The 5,213-nt window shown below is 47.2% G+C and overlaps 1 pseudogene; it reads left to right on the top strand.

Moving 5' to 3' along the window:
- The first annotated feature begins 3,277 nt into the window (after positions 1-3,277).
- Positions 3,278-4,599, top strand: LOC132226475 (nuclear prelamin A recognition factor-like; annotated as a pseudogene).
- The last annotated feature ends 614 nt before the right edge of the window (positions 4,600-5,213 follow it).

Below are 5,213 nucleotides of genomic sequence, written 5' to 3'. Positions count from 1 at the left end.
TTCTTCTCTATACGATCCATTGTCATGGGATGGTTTGTTAATGAAAATAATATATAACAATAGCTTTAATAATACAAAAGATGATACATGGCATAGTTCAGTCAATACAGTTCATTAAAGTTTCCTATGATTTACCATTCTGTGTTGTTTTTTTACATACCTGTTACTATCACAAGGGGGCAGTACTCACATCAACCACAACTCAATATAAAAAGACCGATCAGCATCCAGATTAAGTTTCTATGATACAGATATTTTATTTTTGCAGTAGTTGATGATTTTACAGTATATAATTTTACATTTACCCAGTAATTATAATTCATGAGGTGTCATTTTACCTCCAATAATGCTGCTTTTAACAGAGTAGCTGCTTTCAACACAGCAGCTGCTTTCTACACAGTAGAAATAGCAGGGCATTGTTTGGCACATCCAACTCTCTACACATGTGTGACTGGTCTGTATAAGTACAATATGGCGCCAACCCTGTCACATACACCTGTATTTGTATGGGGTGTATGTGATGGGGTTGGTGTGATGATGTCATCACGATGGGTACTCATATGTGGGCGTATCTGCATGTGGGCGGACCCGCCTGGAGACAGATAGAGGAGTGGTGTCTCGGTTTCTAAGACCATCGAAATATGTGTTTTCTGATGGTCTTAGGTGACCCCTGTGAAAGGGTCATTCGACCCCCAAAGGGGTCATGACCCACAGGTTGATAACTGCTGATTTATAGTATCATTCAAGAACATAAAATACATCCTGGTAATTTAATAAAATATATGCAAGACTTCTCTAAAGACGTATTGTTTAGATTCTAATAAGAGTATTTTAGGGATGAGAAAAAAGTGAAAGAGGACCTAATAAAACAAAAATTATACTTTGTAAATGGTTGAGAGGACTTTATATTATTAACATTTCAATTTTCCCCAAATTGATATATAGATTTAATGTAATTTTAATAAATATCCAGACAAGCATTTTTAAATAAATTGACTTGCTTTTTCTAAAACCAATAAAAAGAGGCCAAATAATTTTGAGAAAGACTTCCTCTAATTGACCTTAAAAGTAATTATAGGACCTCCATCCAGTCAAGAAGGTGGTGTAGGTAATCTCGGTATTCACATCTCCCACAACCACATCAAAATGACAACTAGACTGTAGAAAAACCATAACTGAGGCCCCCTTGAAATCTAGCGGTCACATACACCTGTATTTGTACGGGGTGTATGTGATGGGGTTGGTGCGATGATGTCATGATGACGGGTATTCGTATGTGGGCATATCTGCATGTGGGCGGACCTGCCTGGAGACGGATAGAGGAGTGGTGTCTGGGTTCCTAAGACCATCGAAAATATGTGTTTTCCGATGGTCTTAGGCGACCCCTGTGAAAAGGTCATTCGACCCCCAAAGGGGTTGCAACCCACAGGTTGAGAACCGCTGTTCTTAACCCTTTCCGACCAAGCCAGGGCTGGTTCTTGCTTGGACCCTGCCCACTGTAGTAAATGTTGGGAACTTAGTCCAAGTTCCTCCTCCATCCTCTGCTCACTAGTTAAAGGTGTTGGGTCCAAACCCTCTGGCACGGCTGGACTTTCTTGGATGCCAGATCTTAGATGGAAAAGCCATCAGAGGTTGTGGGTATATAAGAATGAGTCTTTTTTGCAGAAGCCAGTTAGTCATCAGACAACACAGCCCTTCACAGCAATCTCATACAGGCAGGCAGCCAGATCCCATCTGTGAACAGATACATCTTTCCCACAAAGCACCAGCATTAACCTCTGTATCTGCAACTATTATCTGAGCAGTTGCATGCTGCCTCTAAACTCACTGCCTTACATCGTAGCAGTATCAGAGCTCTCTGGCTCAGTAGCTTTTTCTGTCTCCCATGTCCAGCACAATGGATGGTTTCTGTAGCCTTACATCTCCATGTAGCACACTCCAGTACACTTCTGCACATACTAGCTGGTCAGTAACTTGGATATTACTCCAGAGACAAAGAAGGCTAGTTGCCAACAGTGACATCAATCATTTAGGTTATAGAAGGGCACAGTGTATCGTGAGATCACTGTGGCCTTGCAGCTGTGTTGAGTGGCCTTGGCCATTTGACATACTATCAACAAGACCTTTGACACTCTGAGTGGCCTTGGCTGTCTGGCAACTCTGGTGTGGTTCCCACATGGGATTTTAGAAGGAAGCATAGTGCCTTTCTTGTTGTTGATATTAATCTTGATAACCTGGGGAGAGAAAGGGCATAATTTTATACAGAGGTAAACTGACAACCATTGCCTCAACCAGGTCATTCTGGTTGTCAGTGTACCTCTGTATAAAACTATACCCTTTCTCTTCCCTTTACATATTGTATCATTTTTTAAAAATATGTTTTTATTAGAGAGAGGGGAAGGGAGAAGGAGAGAGAGAGAGAGAGAGAGAGAGAGAGAGAGAGAGAGAGAGAGAGAGAGAAACATCAACATCCATCAGCTGCTTCCTGCATGCCCCCTGCATGCCCCCTGCTGGGGATTGAGCCAAAAACTGGGCAAGTGTTCTGACCTGGACTCAAACCAGAAACTCCTGGTGCATGGGTCAATATATTTTGTTGCTCAAATTGTTTCAGTTTGGGCCATTGAGAACTCTATCAGTTGGCTCCTATATCCCTTTGATATCCTGTACACACTTATATGATCTTAATATACAAAAAACCAGGGTCTGTAACGACCGAACAGATGACAAGTTAATCCCCCAGCCCTCAGGCACCATTGATCAGGGGATGGCTAACAGGGAAACTGGAGTCCCCCAGGCTCCAATTAATCTGTGGCAGCAGCGACTGGTGAGCAGGCAGAAGGCAGACCACTTGGTCCCTTCCTTGGCCCACAGGCTCCCATTGATCAGGGATGGTTAACAGGGAACCAGAGTGAGTGATGTGGGGACTGGTGAGCAGCTGGAAGGCAGGTCTCTTGGTCCTCCTCCTGACTCTCAGACTCCAATCAATTGGTGGCAGAGGTGGGGCGGAACTGGGGACTGGCTTCCTTAGTAGTCCTGTAGGTTCAATCTCCAGAGGACAGCACAGGCACCAATGGACCAGCACCTCCGGCATGATCCTGACAGCACTGCCGGCATCCTGAAACTTGGCCTCAGGCACTGTGGCTGCTTCCCCTCCCTAGATGCTCCACAAGGAAGAAAGGATACTGCCAGCAGCACCAGGGGCGACCAGTGGTGACTGACTGCTCTCCCCATGCTCCCTCCAGATCACTTGAGCCGACCCCTGCCCGCCCCACTCCAAATGAAGTGTGATCACTGCAAATAGAAGGAATGCAGTAAAAAAAACAAAAACTGATGACCAAGAGAATGTTGTAGTCAACATCTGGAGTCCTGCTCAGGAGAACAGAGAGAAGGGAGAATTCCATAAGTTGGCCAATGGCAAGATATTTCTGAGTGACTGCCTGGCATGTGACAGTTGTATGACCGCAGAGGAAGGAGTCCAAGTTTCTCAACAGAACACCAAGGACTTCTTCTGTGTCCTGAACCTTAATAAGAAATGTGATACCTCACAGCACAAAGTGCTGGCAGTGTCCATGTGTCCTTAGTTCCTGCCTTATTTTGTTGCTAAATTCAGCCTCAGTGTCACTGATGCATCCAGAAGGCTCTGTGGCTTCCTCAAAAGCCTAGGGGTGCACTGTCTTTGACATGACAATAGCTGTGGACTTCAGCACCCTGGAGAGTCAGAAGGAATTTGTGTATTGGTAATGCCAGCATAGTGAGGAAGAGCCCGGCTACCCAGGCTGACCTCCGCCTGCCCCGGCTGGGACCGATATGCAGAGCATGTGCTGGGTCACCCCATCACCCCCCACCTCTGCACGACCAAGTCTCCCCAGCGGATCATGGGCTCTCTGGTGAAGAATTACTTACCAGACAGGAGAACCTGTCCCCAGACAAGATTTTCCACGTCACTGCGGCCCCGTGTTATGACAAGAAACTGGAGGCCCTTTGAGAAGGTGTTCCCACAGCTTTGCATAGCTCCCAGGGTGCTGACTGTGTGTTAACCTCAGGTGAAATTGTCCAGATAATGGAGCAAAGTGACCTCACCTCAAATGACACCACCATGGACACTCTGGAGACATGAAGGAGAAATAGGTGAGGCTCCATGAAGGTGCCTGCTCCAATGGTTACCTGGCGCACATCTTTAGGCACACGTCCAAGGAGCTGTTCAATGAGGATGTGGGGTGCTTACCTACCGCACCCTGAGGAACAAAGACTTCCAGGAGGTCACCCTTGAAAGGGACGGAGAGGTTCTGCTACGCTTTGAGGCTGCTTATGGCTTTCGGAACATCCAGAAGTGGTCCTGAAGCTGAAGAGGGGCAAGTTCCCCTGCCACTTCGTGGAGGTCCTGGCCTGCGCAGGGCATGCCTAAGCGGCAGGGGCCAGGCCTAGGCAGACGATGGGTGTGCAGACAGGGCACTGCTGCAGCAGATGGAAGGCATCTATGCTGCCATCCCGGTGTGGCCCCTGGAGACCAGCGCCCGTGTGCAGCAGCTGTACCAGGAGTGGCTGGGGGCGGGAGGTGGCAACTACCCCTGGTCCCAGGCGGCCCTGCACACTGCCTAGCAGGGCCCCGGACAGCCTGCCAGGACATCAGGTGATACAGGTCCAGCAGATGTCCGGCCTGCAGGCCGCCTGAGGAGGGGTGTCAGACACATGAAGGAAAGGCTTAGCGTCTTTGTTATTGCTGTGGTTTTCAGAATTCCCTGCTCCCCATCTGTTGGCTCCCTTTCTCTGAGGGGAACTCTCATCGTCACATGGGTGCAACTGGAATATTGTATCTCAAGAGGATTCCCCCAATGTACATATCCTTATATCCGACAATGAAAAAATCCCAAAGAACAAGAATGGAGACAGACTACTGTCCTTTAGGCTTGAAAAAAAAAACACCCAGAAGTGTCCTGCGAAGAGCAGAGACTTGGTTCTCTCCATGCGCCTCAGAGAGATTGGATGAGGAAGTGGCCCTTACTTTACCCACTATGTTACTCTTGAAAGTGTCTTTGCCACAATGTGAATAAACTGCCACCTTTTGGAATAGGGGTTCATACGAAAGTCTGCATTCTCACCTTTTCTTGAAACAGATCTATGTTCTGCAGCTGTGGCCACCATCTTGAAATCAGGTCCTGTTGACCAGGTCCTGTCGCTGGGAATCAGGGAGCACTAGAGTGGAACCCCCCTCC

Source organism: Myotis daubentonii, chromosome 1, assembly GCF_963259705.1.
Source record: "Myotis daubentonii chromosome 1, mMyoDau2.1, whole genome shotgun sequence".
Classification (NCBI taxonomy): domain Eukaryota; kingdom Metazoa; phylum Chordata; class Mammalia; order Chiroptera; family Vespertilionidae; genus Myotis; species Myotis daubentonii.
Note: the sequence above shows the minus strand (reverse complement) of the source record. Positions and strands in the feature narration are given on the sequence as shown.